This window comes from Porites lutea, chromosome 2 (assembly GCF_958299795.1).
Source record: "Porites lutea chromosome 2, jaPorLute2.1, whole genome shotgun sequence".
NCBI lineage: Eukaryota > Metazoa > Cnidaria > Anthozoa > Scleractinia > Poritidae > Porites > Porites lutea.
In genome coordinates, this window is record NC_133202.1 from 26,692,131 (window position 1) to 26,709,855 (window position 17,725).

The 17,725-nt window shown below is 40.1% G+C and overlaps 1 long non-coding RNA gene and 1 pseudogene across 1 annotated transcript in view; both read right to left on the reverse strand.

Annotated features, from left to right (window-relative positions):
* LOC140928151 (uncharacterized) overlaps positions 1-5,191 on the reverse strand; it is a 13,507-nt gene extending 8,316 nt beyond the window's left edge. Inside the window, exon 1 of the long non-coding RNA XR_012164621.1 lies at positions 4,139-5,191. This is a non-coding gene — a long non-coding RNA (uncharacterized lncRNA). The remainder of the gene's footprint in view (positions 1-4,138) is intronic.
* LOC140925927 (uncharacterized) overlaps positions 1-17,725 on the reverse strand; it is a 227,480-nt pseudogene that overhangs the window by 206,758 nt on the left and 2,997 nt on the right.

Here is a 17,725-nt window from a genome sequence, read left to right on the forward strand (position 1 = left end):
CCTTATAACTGTGAGGCAACAGTACTAAAAAAAAGTTCAAATTACTTGCCTAATAAGAGGCCCCAATAACTGTGAGGCAACATTTATCAAATACAACTGAATCAAATATATGACAAAACAGCTTTACCTAACTGTCAAACAACATTATTTTATCAAATACAACTGAATCAAATATATCTGAAAACAACAAATGGAAGTCGTTTCAGTTAAGCTAATATGTATTTGTGCCATGTACTTCACAGGTTAAGTAAACATTTCCTTACTTTCGATGTCGCTTGACTTACCAAAAGTGATGTGATGATATCACACTAGCATCATTTGCTTTTGTATGGTTCATTCCTTTCAAAGACTTACAAGTCCACTAATTACTCGAGGAGAGAACTACCAAGTCCTTTAAATCTTAATAATTCCTTGCCATGGACACTCTAACTTTTGAGGTCCGATGTAGACCTTAACAATCCTCACTGGTTACAATTCTCTTCACATTGGTTCCATTAAATTGTGAGGCAGCCTTAAATGAAAAGCGATTGCGAAACGCATGGTTCCTGGCTAAAAGATGCTTTCACGGTAACCATTGTGTGCCCTTCATTCTTTTTTGGTTCTCCACTATACACATTATCTTCTTCCGTCGTTTTAAACTCTTCACTTTCTTCCGCACTTACTTGTTTTGCTCTTTAGAGAAACGGTCCCCTAAAAGTAACGAAAGCCGAAAAGTCCAGCAGCTTGTATGCGCCATTTTGAAATGTGTGAATTTGCTTATTTCCAATTTATGTAAACCTGCACGAAATGTCACTTGTGCCCAATACTTCACCGCATTTATTGAACATAAACATTGGATCAAAGTAATAACTTGTTTGTCTCTTTCATAAAACATATCCCATTCAAACTAATTCTGTATCTTTTCATCAACTAGATATATAAAAAGAGAGTGTACATGTTTGTCTCGTTCTTAAAAAATTTGTCCCATTATTGCTTTATGAGATGGGGCAGAAATTTAGAAAATATATTGTTTTTTTGCGCTGAGACCACCAAACCAATTCTCAGTACAATATGTGTTCCATTAAATTGCTAATGCTAATGCTCGTCGAAACACGTCACCCGGCCTTTTTACCTTCTATTTTAACAATTGCCTGAGAGTCCCTGTGAACGACATTAATCGTTTTGCTTACATAGAGTGACCACCAAAGTCGGCTGGGAATGACACTAATCGTTTCTACTTACATAAAGTAGTTATCCAAAATCGACTATTTCAACATGGCCGCCGCGTCTATATAACAAATACTAAACCTTACACGTTCATGCTCTGTGAAACTGCAATGAACCACCTCGTTTATATATACTTGTACGATTGAACGCCATTATAACAAACAGGATGGATATACAAGGCAATACGGACCATCTAATTATCTGAATGCGTAGCCAAGAACCAACCTGGATTCCTCATAACATATAATGTTGAACTGTCGCTATTCAAACAATGCCTACAAGCCTGGAAAATTAAGGATATCTATCTTGGATTTTTGGTAAGAAAGTTGCCATGAACATTACGAAGATACCATTTAGTGATAATCGAATACAACTCGTTGGCTATTCGATTTGAATTGAGCAAGAAATTAGTTATAAGTGGTAATTCCCGACCAAACACTCTTGTCTGGGACGAATTTCAAATCACCTGAGGTTATCAATTAAGGTAAAAGGATTAAAAACAGATTAATGACACTTAAGTTACAGTAGCGTTGTCATTATTAGTATACAATTATACTACTGGAAACATTTTTATATTAATATGTGGTTAACTATTTGGCAATTAATAGCCATTTCAAAAGGGACCCTTTGCTATGTCATTTCAATTTGTCTTGACAAATTAGGTATTTCATCGAGTAATTGCCATTTCTGCCAAAGCACGTTTTAAGAACAAGGCCAACATGCACTCTCTATATATTTTTTTTTATTTGTGGTTGATAAAAAGATACAGAATTAGTGCGCGCCATTTTCGCCAAAATCGTCACTTTCCAAAGGGCCCCTTTGCCATCTCATTTGCATTTTTGTTTATAATTGGCGATTTCGGCGATTAATCGCCATTTCCGCCATTTTCGCCAAATACGCCATTTTCGCCAATATCGCATTTTCCGAAGGCCCCCTTTGCCATCTCATTTGAATTTTTGTTTACAGTTTGGCGATTTCAGAGATTAATCGCCATTTCTGCCATTTTCACCAAATACGCCATTTTCGCCAATATCGCCATTTTCCAAAGGGCCCCTTTGCCATCTCATTTGAATTTTTGTTTACAGTTTGGTGTGTTTGGCGATAATTGCCATTGCTGCCATTTTCGCCAAATATGCCATTTTCGCCGAAACTGCCACTTTCCAAAGGGCCCCTTTGTCATCTCATTTGAATTTTTGTTGACAGTTTGGCGATTTTGGTGATTAAGCGCCATTTCTGCCATTTTCGTCAAATACGCCATTTTCGCTAATATTGCCACTTTGCAAAGGGCCCTTTGCCATCTCAATTGACTCTTGTTTTGTAGTTTGGCGATTTGGCGAGTAATTACCATTTCTGCCATTTTCGCCAAATACGCCATTTTCGCTGAAATCGCCACTTTGCAAAGGGCCCCTTTGCCATCTCATTTGAATTTTTGTTTACAGTTTGGCGATTTTGGCGATTAATTGCCATTTCTGCCATTTTCGCCAAAAACACCATTTTCGCCGAAATCGCCACTTTGCAAATTGCCCCTTTGCCATCTCATTTGAATTTTTGTTATATTTTGATGATTTTGGCGATTAATTGCCATTTCTGCCATTTTCGCCAAATACGCCATTTTCGCCCAAAATCGCCACTTTGCAAAGGGCCCTTTGCCATCTCATTTGAATTTTTGTTTACAGTTTGGGGATTTTGGCGATTAAGCGCCATTTCTGCCATTTTTGCCAAATACGCCATTTTCGCCAAAATCGCCACTTTGTAAGGGCCCCTTTGCCACCTCATTTGAATTTTGTTTATAGTTTGGCGATTTTGGCGATTAATTGCCATTTCTGCCATTTTCGCCAATGCGTGCATTTCTGGACATATCTCAGTAGGGGTACAGGAAGGGTCAGGAGGGGTACAGGAGGGGTACATTTGAGTTTGACCTTATAGGCCTGATAATAGCCTTTTGGCCTTTTTGAGGGAAAACAATAGAAATGAGAGGAGGAGGAGGAGGGAAAACAATAAAATGAGGAGGAGGAGGAGGAGGAGGGAAAACAATAAAAATGAGGAGGAGGAGGGAAAACAATAAAAATGAGGAGGAGGAGGAGAAGGGAAAACTATAAAATGAGGAGGAGGAGAGAGGAGGAGGAAGAGGGAAAACAATAAAAATGAGGAGGAGGAGGAGGAGGAGGAGGAGGAGGAGGGAAAACAATAAAAATGAGGATGAGGAGGAAAAGGGAAAACAATAAAAATGAGGAGGAGGAGGGGGAAGAGGGAAAACAATAAAAATGAGGAGGAGGAGGAAAAACAATAAAAATGAGGAAGAGGAGGAGGAGGAGGGAAAACAATAAAATGAGGAGGAGGAGGAGGAGGGGAAAATAATAAAATTGTGGAGGAGGGAATAATAACATTGAGAGGGAAAATAACGAAATTGAGGAGGAGGGAATAAAAAAAATGAGGAGGGAAACGTGGTAAACAAAGATAGCTTGCTTTCTTTGACTATTTTAATAGATTTCTTTCAAATCGCTGTGTATTTGACTCTTTTTGTTTTAAACGGTATCTCGTGTCTGATTTTATTGCTAGCAATTATTAGTCGCGTGTTTAATCAATTGATCCTTGTTAAGTTGTTTGTTTTATAATAATACGTCAATATGGTCCCTTGAGGTTTTTCCTGTAGAGCTAATTTGTATTCAACTTTGGGCTTGTGAATTCGCATAATTACCTAACTAATGACGCGTGAAACGTTGAGACTTCAATAGTTTTTCATTTCCTCGAGATAAAACGGAGAAAACAGTTCTGTAATAGTCAGACAAACTTGAAATAAAGCATTTTCAGCTCCCCTTTGTGTATGTCTTGTTTATATATATCCGAGTTTAAGCGCTAAATAAGATATAGGAAGCTGTTTCTCGCGTTGCTAGATGATCGCTCTTATTTTCCTTTTAATTAAGTTACTTACCGGGCAAGTCTAGGCAAGCCTATTGTTCCTATTGTAGTAGAGAAACGCTCATTAGTAAACCTATCCACTTCATTATATATGGAGGAAGACACTTAATTAGTATGCAGGAAATCCAAATTAGTATACAGGAAGACACTTATACATATTAATAAAAGGAATCCACTTTTTCCCCAGGTTATAACAATCGGTGACGTCATAGACTAGACCTAGCTAGACCGTGCTAGACACTAACGAGGCTTATCTTTGCTGAGGCCCTACTACTGATGGGCTTCTTGATCATGACCACTCTATTATTATAATGGACCAGGCCATAATTATTGTTGACTCTTGCCTTTTTTGGTATTTTCTGTAATTTTCGATAGAAGTATTTTGTGAAAAGTTGGTAACTGAATTGCTCTTGAGGAATTCATGATCGTAAGATTTCGTAAGCACAGGGTATTTGCCTAATTGCATGAAACAAATTACCTTCATTTTCATAAATGATGCATCGTTGGTTGGCCAAAAGAGGCCATGTTCCTGTAACTTTCAGCTCTTCTGAAGTTAGTTTGTTTGTAAACGCACGCGACGACCTTCCTTTTTTGAAAGATCGTGTAGACCTACCATTAACACTCTGGTGCGAGAGCTCTGAAGTGAATGAGCTCCTTACAGGTGTCTAGGCATGCAGGGACCTCATACACTGCTTTGAAAATGCAAATGTGTAAAAAATAAAGAGTGTTAAAAATTCCTGGAGAGGCATGTTTTACAACCTCGTCCCCGGGGCGTAAAAAAAAGGTAGAAAAAGGTAAAGCGACCATATTTTATGTCAATAACTCGTGACAGTAGTAATAACTGATAAACTTGAGTTCGACGGTGCGCTCCTTTTGCCCCCCTCTCTCCATTAATGCTCTGTTTAAGGGTATTTAAAGCTAGTCAAAGCTACACAGAAAGGAGAGAAGTTGAAATATGGATGTGATGACACCGGGGATCGAACTCGGGACCTCGCGCACCGAAAGCTGCGCACTAACCAACTGTGCCACCCTTGCTCCTCCTTTTCCTCTTAAGGACGAGGTTGACATGTTTTAATCATTATCTCAAGGACAGGGTTACCAACGAAGCAAACTATAATATAATCTTAGCTGCACAATTACAAAGTGGGCGCGTTGTCAGTTATGATTCATGAGGTCGTTCATGTGGCATGTCAAAATTTAACGATTCTATCGTTTAGGATGTGATACATTTGGGTTTTATGTTATTGTGTGACATCTTTGAAAGCTGGCTTTGTGATCTGTTTAAATTGATATGTAATGATATCATCACTGGCAAGTCTTAGCAGTGACACTGATAGCTGCACAGTGAACATGGCCACACTTACCGTGTGGAGACTGGGCACTAATCAGTATTATATACATGTAAAAACTATTTTGAATAGTGTAACAACAACTAAACATTACCAAATTAAAAACTTAAAAATTTGAAAAAAATGTTTTTTAGCCAAATCAAACAAGAAGAGTACTCACCACAGGGCACCTAATCTGTTATTATAGGTGAAAGTTAACCCCTCTTTTATCTGTAATTAGGACCGTTTGTAACGGGCACCCCCTCCAGTATTAATCGGCAGGTGCTAAGGAAGCTCTGTGCCATATTTGACACTTTTGTCACGTCTGTAACGATCCGGCCTATATTTTGCACTAAAAGACCTGACTATGACTCAGATTGAAGAACTTAACGATCTGGGAATATTTGTTCAGCAAGTTCCTCTGCTTAGCATAACCTGTGCATTCCGCGGCGATTTTCGTCTTAAAAACCTCGCGAGTAAGACATGCAGTTTCTGGAGAGTTTCTTATCGCAAACAACACACACTTGAAATTGTACTCTCAGTACTCTGCTACTCGCCTAACAACAATCACTTGTTGTCCTTGGCAATTCACTTCTTTCACTTTCATACTCCTCGGATATGCCACAAAAACCAGGAAATAATAAACAATAGGAACAAATAAGCAATAATTAAAACTCAACAATTACTGAAACAATTATTGATCCTCTCTCCTCCTCATTGATATCAAATGTACACAACAAGATAAAACAAAGCTCTTGGTTTGTGTTGTCATTATTGCCTTCGTTATTGGGTCTCTTCGACTAGAACATTAATAAAACCTTGGATTTCCTCCTGTACGTAATCGATCAATTCGATTATTCAGTGTCTGGTATACTTTCGTTGACTGGTAAGGTCGGTAAGTTTTCTTTTCCCAGAGGCAACTTCTTCCTCGATCGCTCTTCCCTGGCCATGGATGTTTTAAAACACGAGAGGAACCATCCACGGAAACGCTTGGCCCGGCGCTTGGAGAGCTCTTTGCTCGTCTTTTCATCGACGGATCCCTTGGCAATGAATTCGGCCTCGCCTGGCTTCCTCGTTTTATTTCAGACAACGTATTACAAGCTGTGACAATTGGCCTTGTACAGTTCGGACACGATCTACTGGACGCGCTTGAATCGTTTTGAACATAAATACCTTGCTCGTTGACCAGATTTGACAACTGAACGCCCTGACATTCTTACCTTTGAGTAACAAAAGTAAAATTGGGATAGAGCTCGCAGAATAAGCAAAAGGATTACTACAAAATCCACACGACTTTAGTGGGGGTTCGCGAAGACATCGCCGAAACTGCTCACCATTTGTACAATAGAGGATAACACCAGGAAGATGACAATATTCGCGCGAGTAATGGATCGCGTTTTGATTGGTCCTTTTGATATCATCGCCGTCAATCAATATTTTGTAGGCGTAGGTGGGCGGAAGAGCCAGAACAATGGACTGGTAACAGGCGCTTTATTTTTTCTCCTCCCCTAGTCTCTCATGTGTCGCTTTCGCGCGAGATGCCGCGTTCGCCTCGCTTGGCTCATAAAGCGTCTGTTATGCAGGCTAACATGACAATATCAGCAACAATATTAGAAACGTGAGACGAAATTTGAGCGTCTTATTTACGACACGCCCGACAAGCAAACGCATTTTGATAACCAGAAATGATAACCGTCCCTGATCGGATTCAAATCCCTTGTAAAACGACTCATAAAGACACAGGAACACAGGTAAATACATCTTATTATTTTATTAGCTGATAATACAGCGTAAATACATTTAATTATTCTATTAGCTAATACAGCGTTCGGGTTCCCTACGGTATTGGCGGGAGACCCGATTACGCTAGTTGCCTGGTCCATAGTTGTTTATGTCGTTCTGATTTGGACTCTGCGGGTTTCTTTGTGAACCTTCAAAAATCAGTGCGGGAGCCGTCTCAAGTCGGTACCTGGCTTGGTTACCATCTAGATTTCAGTCTTAATTTCATCACCGTTCCTCTTCCGATCGAAATCACGAAGTTGCAGGAGAGTATTTCGCGTGTCCTTGCTCTGCGTTTTGTTAACGCTAAGGATCTGGTTAGCGTTGCTGGTCAGTTGAACTCTATGTTTTTGGCTATTGGAAACATTGTGCGCTTAATGTCTCGTGCCATGTACGACCAGATTTCAGCTCAGAATTCCTGGTTTTCTAATTTTTATCTGGAAGATTCGGTCGTGGAGGAATTAGTTTTTTGGCAATCCAATTTAGATCATCTCAATGCCAGTCGTATTTGCTTTAAATCCAGTGCAGTCAGAGTTCCGTACTCAGATGCTAGTGACAGCGGATATGGCGGTTACATTCAGTTTTGTGTGTTTTCTGTGTGGTACCCGACATTGAGCCTTTATGCGGAAACACTGCCAATTGGAAGAATTTATTAACTGAGATTTAGAGGAGAGTAGACAAGCGTTGGGCTCTCCTCTTAGAAAAACTTACGATGAAGAAAAAGTAGTACATTTGATTTTTTTAAATTTTCTTTTCCTCGACAGAAAAAAGGCGATGGCGGCCATTTTAATGGATTGGTGTGTACGCCAGAGCGTCAAAGGCATAGTTTTCATTGGGTTTATCCGTGTAATGTGAATTCGCGACAAGACAAAAAAAATGCAAATTTGAAATCTTTATCGGTCTCGAATTCACATTTAGAAGAAAAATATATCAGACAGATTATCCGTCTCGACGGATTTTCCGTCTCTAGTGTGAAAACGGCCAATGACGTGTTTGCTGCCCTCGAAGCATAGAAAAGCGAACTGGGCTAAACATTTCTTTCAGATCGGCTTTGCTCACAGCGTTTCGACAATCGAGGAATTAAGCATCGATATCAACGCTCCTTTTTTTTTCTCCATGGTACTTTCAGCTACTTTGTCTTAGTGTGGTTTGACGCTGTCTCTTGGTAACAGAACTAGCCCCAAATATTGTCCAAGGCCAAAATCATCACGATCATCAGCTGCTGGTAATGCGCTAATAACGAAAATTGTCGTCCTTTATTGCTATGATTACCCACTAAACGACCCACGGCCACCTTTTTTGTTTGGTTTGTCCCCAAAACAAAGAACTGAATTTCCTAGTTTATATGGTGTTAGGGTCCTCCTCCTACTGTAGGAGATCCCTCTCTGAGCTAGGAACGTGCTGCTACTAGGAAGATCCTTGGGCTAGGGACAAGTACAACCCTTTGCAGGTGAACTGAAAAAAAGAAATGTGGCACTAGAATGATCCGCCCTCTAAGGTCTTTCTAATACTAGAAACCTCCTCCCTCCACTCAAACAGTCCCTAAGAACGCGGTTTCGTTCAACACTGGCTTAACTCCGATTAAACAACCAGCCCATAGGGCTGAGACATGCAATAGCTGTGGGGTATCACGAGACCAAACTACCTTTTTAAAATTGTTTTCAGTTTTTTATAATAAAACTAACCGTTAATCCACTATTACCTGGCTGTTGTCTGTGGTGGCATCAAGGTTGGCGCTTTCTTGGGATTCTAAATTACGACAAAACACATTAAATTTAGTATTCCACTTGCTCTCATACACTCCAATAAAGATGGAGGCTTTTGATTAAAAAAAAAAACAGCTTCTTGTAAACCGATGTAATAACATGCGTCGGCATGCAGGCCGGCTGCGCATCAAACTGAGCAAGTTACGTTCTGCAAACAGTACTCAAAAATCAAACAAAAAATCACACGGTTGGAAATCCGCATAGATATTTGCTCCATTTACCGTAAATCCTCTATTTAGCCCCCCCTCTCCAATAAGCCCCCCCCCCTTTTCAGAGGAGGAAAGTTAATAAGCCCCCCTCTCTATTAAGCCCCCCCTCCCCCTCCCCCTCCCCCAATCCTTATTCTTCACAAAAAAATTAACGATTAACGTGGACTGATCAGTTGTGGTTTATTCAGGCTGAAAGTTCATATTGTTTTTGGTCTTTGGCCGCATGACCTCCAACTTCATCCAACTTAACTTTCTCAACTTTGCGCTCTAGTTCTCTGAGGAGAACATTTTTGAAGAATAAGAATTTTGTTTTTGTTACTTTTAGGCTCCCACAAGTGAAATAAATACTTTTGACAGTGACTTTAATTGTACAACGCGTAAGTCTAATCTGTCTCATACCACGGTATTTTTGCTACAGGTGATGCGTTTTGCTAAATTAAATAAGCCCCCCCCCCCCCTCCACCCTCTCTTTTAAGCCCCCCTTCTCTATCAAGCCCGCCCCCCCTCAAAAGTGCTTGAAAAAAATAAGCCCCCCAGGGGGCTTAATAGAGGATTTACGATATATGTATTTACTGTAGTTGGTCTAAATTATTTCCAGTGACAAACTAGCTGACATTAATAAAAAAAATCCTTTCAATAACAGAGAACCTTTTCTCAACAAAAAGCAAAATACTGTGCAGCTAATTTAAAATCTGACGAAAATAGTTTGAATGCGTATAAAATAAAACTCTTCCGTGCCTGTTCCTAAGCTTTTTTTTGATAATTGTCCAGCTGTCCACTTCGCTTGCACTTCTCGGCTAATTATCTCGGCTGACTTGTGGTGGAATGCGGTAGTTTCATGCTGCAGAACATAATTTTTCCAAGGCTGATTCCCAGGATTTTTCAAGGGTTCGTACATCTTTACTCCTTTTGTACTTATCTCGTTGGCTCTGAATTTTTCCCCTTTAAGGGATCTTCCAACACTGGTCTTTCCAACACGGTCCTGTCCAATCAGTAAAACTTTCACGCGCCTGTCAAGGGTCCGGCCATCCTCTTTTGCTTCTCTGAAAGCTGCAACGGCAGTTTGTCCTCTGGCCAGAACATAGCTGGGTATTACTTCTACAAAAGAAAACAATACCGTCGTGACAAAGAAAAAACAAGATCAGCCATACGAATATGAAGAAATGAAAGAAGTTATGTCTTCATTTGTTAGTTAAAGAAGAAAATGGCTATTAGCATCCAGAAAATAAAGATAGAACCAGTCATAACAAGAGGGGAAAATAAATTCTCGCCTCATTTACCGAAGGTAACTGCAGAGAGCATGTGGCATTCGGTAGGAGAACAAAACACTTCAAACGACTCGAATTCTCTTTAGGAAGCCCTTTTCGAAAAATGGAAATTCACTACTGACGATTCATGAGACGCTTACGGACGGTTAGGCTATTCTACGTCGTAAGTCAGCTAACTTCATCACTCACACCCTTTTTAGTTATTTTGCTAGGTTCTGTGGTTTCAAAATTTATTCTCATGGGTGTTTCTTTTATACCTTTTACTGGGGAGAAAGTGCCATGATGAATACATAATATACAGAGGAATATGTTTTCACATCCTTTGCACTCATCTATAGGGTAGCCACTGTAAATGCGTGCAAAATATGTGAATCCGATAAACAGCTTAAGCGAACAAAAAGAAAACTCCGTTTTCCTAGCCTGCATCGCAGACGCTCTATGCAGCGGTTTAGAGTGTCTGCGACGCAGGCTAGGAAACGGCGCATTCCTAAATTTCCAATCTGGGGACCGTTTTTGAAAGTTACGTTTTCGGCACCCTTTTCATTGGATACGTGCGGTAAGAAGGCCAGTCCACTAAATATAAACTGTTTTCATATAAATACGGATACGTGTGCACACTCTTGCGAATTCTTGACTTTTACGGTCATGAATCTTTACTAGGATGAAGAAACTTTCACAACGTGCAGCAATGAGATACTAAAACTATAACACCTCTAAAGTGACTTGGGTAGAGAGATTCTTTTAGGTAGACAGAGCTCTTGTACCAACGGTGGTTATGTTCCAAAAGTTGTACAAAAACCATTCAAGGGAATTTCAAACTTTACCTTGACTGGGATGAAGACTAACATAGTGAAACTCGTGAACGTGTCCCAACACAAGGGGGTTGATGTCAGCAACTGCATGATCTGGCTGGACAACTATTTCATGGTCACGGCTGCTGATAATACGGATGGGACTTTGAAAGTAATTTGCTGCAGCAAGCAGAACCATATGATCGCCCCAAGTACCGTCCTTCGCCATACTTTGTAAGTATTCAGGCCATGATGGGTACCCGGAAACAAAGTTAAGCAGGGGTGTTCCATCGCGCTAGAAGAACAAAAAAAGATTAGTAGATTTCAGTTTTGCTTCTGGCCAAGTTGCAGTAGTTCAGTAGCGGTTTCTCTGATTACTTTCAAGCTTAATTCAGTATGCACTGTTTACAAACTTAGCAGGAGTGTATTATCAGGTTCAAAGCCTCGAGGCGAAGCCGAGAGTTTTTAAACCTGGTAATACACTCCTTCGAGTTTTTTTAACGGCTTCAAAATCTCTGATATAGATCAACTCATTCTTGCACTAATATTTAAATTGGGGGGTATTTTGATCTTAAAAAAAACTGGACGTTAAGTTTATTTATTTAATTCATTCAATATTTATCCAGGGACATCTAATTTAGCAGAGCTGGTTTAAGTGGAGCCCTGACACAACACAAAAACAAAGACATCACTGCGCTTTTCACAAACATGCGAACTCTAAAGTTCAAAAGGCGCCTTCACAATTGCGTTTTTCGCTGCCGTCAATCATAATAACGATCACAAGCAACGAACCTTGAAACACAGAAACACACAAAACGGATCGAAATCCACCAATCACAAATCACAAACCTTTACCGTTTAAACCCGTTAAAGTAAAGTTTTGTTTCCTAAGAGGTCCGGTAAGATAATTGACGGCAGCGACAACCGCAATCGTCAGTTGGCTTTTGAACTTCAGAATTCGCATGTTTGTGAAAAGCGCAGTAAAACATTAAAACTAGAAAATTAATTAAGTTACAAAGACAACATGTACCGCGGACGTTACTCTTTAAAATGGCGCTTTAGCTTGATTTTGAATTCACTGAGGGTCTCTACTTGTCTAATGATTCTCGGTAGGGTGTTGTAGGTCCGAGCACCGTTTATTCTGAAGCTACCTTGGTATTTAGTAGTTTTTGCGAAGGGAGGGCGCAGCAAATCACGACTTTTGGTGTTATAGCCATGGAAAAGGTGCGCGTGTCTAAACTCTGAAAGTAAGTACGAAGGTGCTATTCCGTGAAGACACTTATGGACTAAGACGCATTTGAGATAATTTCTGCGTGCTTATAGGCTGTGCCAGCCAAGTGTTGATTTTAACTCCTCATCTCCGATAGATCGACCTTCAATAATACATGCGGCACGTCTATTTGGCTTATCTAGATAGGCTTTGCTCCCAACCCCACAACTGTCCCAGACAGGCGAACAGTAATCGAACAATAGAGCATTTGACAAGTTGGCTTGGGAAGAACCTTACGCGATCGAAGCAGAATACCTAATCTAGACGAGATCTTGTGACCGATATATTCTATGGGGTCCTTCCAAGATAGGGTGTTGTCTAGCTCTCTCTAAACGCGTGTTACTGTTTTCTATAACTAGATCGTCAGCCTCCGTGGTCCTCTGATGGGTACCGACAAGCATAATCTTCGTTTAGGCGTGTCTTTTATAAAGACACTCATTAAACATTAATTTCTTTTGTTTTCTATTAATGCATTATTGATAAGTCTTTGAAATGTTTCTAAACACCAAATTATTGGGAATTCATAATAACAATAGCCTGTATAACTGGCGTTATTTTTTCACGTTTTTCATGAGAGAGAAGGCAAGCGCGAAGCTGGGGGAAGCCGCCGAAAGCAAATTTCTTTGCTTTCCAACGTTGGACATGTCTGGCGCTCCTTGCTCCCTTCGCGTTCGCCTTCGCTCTCATGAAAAACGCGAAAAAATAACGCCGTTCGCGCAGGCTCAAGAGCCATAATGTCGGCAGGTTGAAATAACAAAAGCCCTTGGGATCAGACTTTGAACTCTTACATTATCAAAATCCTCGAGACGTTTTCTAAATTTACCTGAAACATTTTGTGTTGCAGGCTAATCCTAAGGACATGCCACAGAGAAAATTTTTGTGTCAGCTTATTTCATCCTTACTTGAGGGCAAAAATGGCGACAAGTCCCACGATAATTGCTGGTTTTTAGCTGCCGTGAAGGGCGGCCATTCCCTCCGCTGGAAACTAAACTCTTTTTTCCTGCAAATTGTGCGAACCAATTTCATTGTTTTGTCGACTAACATGGCCGTCTTGTCGCGTGGTTGAAAACCAGCAATTTACATATTGAAATTGACGGGGTGTGTTGCGGGGGAAAGTCGCTGACAGGGCGCCACGAACCTTTCTGTCCTTTCTGTATATGGTTTAGGAATGAGAATAGTGAACTAACGCAATGGGACGGCCGAAGAAAGAAGACGGAAAACCTTAGTTTATGTTTTAAAAAAAAATCCGCCAAACTTCACCCTCCTTTAAACAGACCTTTTTTAAAAAAAGATCAGAGCACAGTAATGTTAAGTGAGAGCAAACACAAATCGGCTCAGATGCGCCCAGCCGACCTGCTGCCTACTTTGCACGAGAACATTCGCCTGAGGTTAATATAATAAACTAATCGACATACCTCATGTGGATCAAGGCTAGCATTAAAAGATTTCAACCTTAAATTGAGAAATGCAATTTCAATTCCAATAATGAAATCCGTTCCCAATTAATGAAAGTCATCCCTGATGTTAGTAAGTGAAACATGCTGAGGCTTTTGCGACTGGTGGCCAATTGGAGAGAACAATCATAATTCTTTGCGTTCGAGCAGAAGAGAAAAAAGCAACCACAAAAACAGGTCCCGCGACATTTTCTTGCTCATGTGGACACTGTGATTTTGTCACGGCAACATCTACGCCTTACTTTTGCGTTACGAGACCATGATGTGTTCGTCACGTGACTTGTCGCTGTTGCAAAGTCGCCGACACATGTTTCTACCGCATGGCCTTTAGTAATACAGGCTACTTTAATTAGCTTAGCTGCAAATTAAACTAGTTATCAAAAAGAAAATTGGTTTTGCTCTTCATAAAGAATATGGAATAGGTCAGTGTGAGTATTAATTACGTTACATATCTTGCTACCGTAAATTAAACTGGCCGCATCAATGACGTACCAAATACGCATTTGTTGTGAGAAACTGGACCAAAGTTTCCCTAAGCTCCTTGTGTGGTATATGGATTGCTTTAACACTTTGTAGTTGCTCTGACAGTGCATAGAACATACAGTTTCCAGACGCTGGGTTGTCAGATATTACCAATCCTTTGTCCAAAGCAATCTTTCTCAGATCGGATAGTGGGTAAGTCTTGTTACTAACCAGGACTGTGTCAGATTGCAAATCTTGTAGGTGTGAAAAGATGTTCCTAGCTGAAAGCGGAAAAAATTACAGTGTGATTAAGATCACCTTTCTAAAGGTGAACAGTTTTGACTAGTTAAGGAGATGTGCTTATACCAGCATCAAGGCCGAACGTTCATTTTTTTAAAGTATAAACGAAGGTGATAATCACCCAAATATCATTACGCCTAGATAACAAGGAAAACTTCATCTCTTCAATAAGCCTTTTCGTTAATGCTTAATTTATATTTTCCATCTGGTTCAATAGATCATTTGGTAGAGCACTTTTCGGTCTGTGTAATCTCGCACGTAAGAAATGTTAAGACATAGGTATAAGACCCAAGTCAATCTAACTTACACGCACACTACAAACAACGCACCTCACAAAAGGTTGGCTAAAAAACCCATTACGGTAGCTCTATTCAGACCTGAATTTCAACGATTAAAACTTTTAAAACCCTTTCAGCTTCATCTAACAGATCGCCTCAAATTGTCCAAATTTTTGTTAATGACATGTGAAGTTTACACGCAAACAAAAGATAGCGTTGTCCAATTAACTTTGCTGTATTACATTTTTTAAAAAAAAAAAAGATCATTCCAGCTATTTCTGTTGACATCCTTTAATTTTCTTGCACAATGAGATCGAATCATGACATAATGTCCCCCCCCGGGGGGGAGGGGGTACTTCCTTATATAAGCCATATAGGTATGTGCCGTCCCAAAGGGTAGCGCCTTTTCGGTCAAAAAACGGTTATGCATTTTGCTGATTTTGGTCTGGAATCGGGTATAGTTTTCGAGGGAACTATGGGAGTGTATGAACGTATTTTTCGTTTCAATTTCAAATGAATAAGAAAGAAAGAGTGACATACGAACTGAAGTGGATTTTAAGAAATCTTTTACTTGGCGTTCTAATTAAAGTAATAATGAAATAATTTCTTAGAGACTAGGTCTGAAAACGGGTACAGATTTTGGAGGCCAGGTCTGAAAACAGTTGTGGAAAAATAAGATAAGGATTAAGAGAACCGGGCGGCAAACACCCGCCAAGAAATCCCAGGAGTACCCTCACGGGGATAATTCCTTCTTAGGGCCTGTTTACATGAAGGTGGGGGACCCCAGGTAGGTGAGGTAACATGTACATGCATGCAACATGCAAACATGCAAACGTGATCACCTTAAAATGACAGATTATATGGACAGGCGGGTTACCTCATATACCTGGGGTCCCCCACCTACATGTAAACAGGCCCTTAGAGTGTCCTATGTGTCCAACATTGGCTTACTTCTTACAGCATCGTTTGATAAATGACTTCATTCTAACCGGAAGCCTCCCGTGTCTTTTCTTAGTACATGTTCTGATTCTGCATTAGCTGAACAGTGAAAGTCTTTCTTTATCGACAAAGACACGAGAAAATTTAACTGTTTGCAGCCCAATGGTACTCTGAATCTACCCTCAGAGAATTCCGGTATCCTGTATCCTCAATTGAGAAATTGCCACCAACTAACGGATGTCAACTGTTACTATCAATACAGTATCTTGCCCAGTATCCGGACACTTCAGTTTAACATTGCAATAACTTTCCTTTGTTAGTCGCAAGAGCTCTGAACTTTGGCCCAGAGAAAATCTATTTAGTCCTTAATATGACGAAAGACAGTTTAATTTTTTTGCCTTTGTTTCCATCGCGAAATTAATATTTTTGCAGTGCTCCTATGTTGCCCAGTATCCGGACAGCTGGCCCAGTATCCGGACACAACAATAACAACGTAATTGTACATAAATTTCGACAGGCAAGCGCCTTATAAGCTTCTCTTGCACTTGCAAAGTAGTCTGGCAGTCGATTTCAAAAATATAACCTAGTATCGTAAAATAAAACATAACTAATAAAACATAACAAATGACTGGGGTATGGTAGGGAACGCGAGCGGTTGTTAAATGGCATAATTCTTACTTCCTTGTCTAGGAACTTTTTCACTGATTTAAGGAAGGCATCCGTGGACATGCCGAAGCCGCGGTTTGCTAGCTCAATTAGCCAATCTGCAAACGACCTTTTTTCTTCATTTTTTATTTAAAAAAAAAGCTTGGGGAAGGAACCTCAACGCGACGGTCAAACGTCACTCTCCTATTTAGTCTGACCTGCGGTGTTGATTTCTTCATGCTCAGCCCTACAGACCCTACTATAAGCCTGCTTTTCTAGCACTAATTCCTCCTCCTTTCACATCTCTCAATCCCTTTGTGACATTTTCAGACCTTTGCAACCCCATTCTAGCAGTTACAACTGGGGAAAGCATGAGAATTCCAGGTTCAACTCCGACGCTTTCGGTTATATATAGAAAATGCAGTCACGCGAAACAAGCGGCGCACACGAAATCAAGTCGCCTCCGAATGAGTGAAGAAAATTTCCGTACGGAGTTAGTAGAATTACATTTTACGACTATATCATATATCCTAAGCTTTAATTATAGTTATAGATATGAAATAAATCTTATGCGGATAATGTACACAGCTAATTCATCGATTCTGTACAGCAAAGAAAAACTGTCCGGATACTGGGCACCTGACATCAATACTTAGTGAATGTTTCAGGGCTCCGTTATTCCAAACAAGAAGAATGAATAAAATCGCCAAAACCTTCATCTTAAAACTGAAATGTTCAGCTTTCATTCGAAATACTTCGTTTACCGATAACTGGAAAAGGCGCCTCAAAAATTGAGTTTTTGTTTTAAGTGTCCGGATACTGGTACCGTCCGGATACTGGGCACATACCGTACTATACAGCTCATAAGATAGCCATATAGCTTACTTGATAACCTCGTTTAGAGTTTGTACCTGTGCTCTTAAATCCACCGCCAGCTTCTATTTGCCGAAGTGTTTGTCAGCTTTGCTGCCATTAATTACCGATATAGCGAATCTTTCTTTTGCTCCCGTTTATGGATCTGATCTGATCTTATGTATAGAGTTCCCCAAGGATCTGTCCTTGGCCATTACTTTGTATCTTAATTAATGATTATTACGTATACATCTTCTTT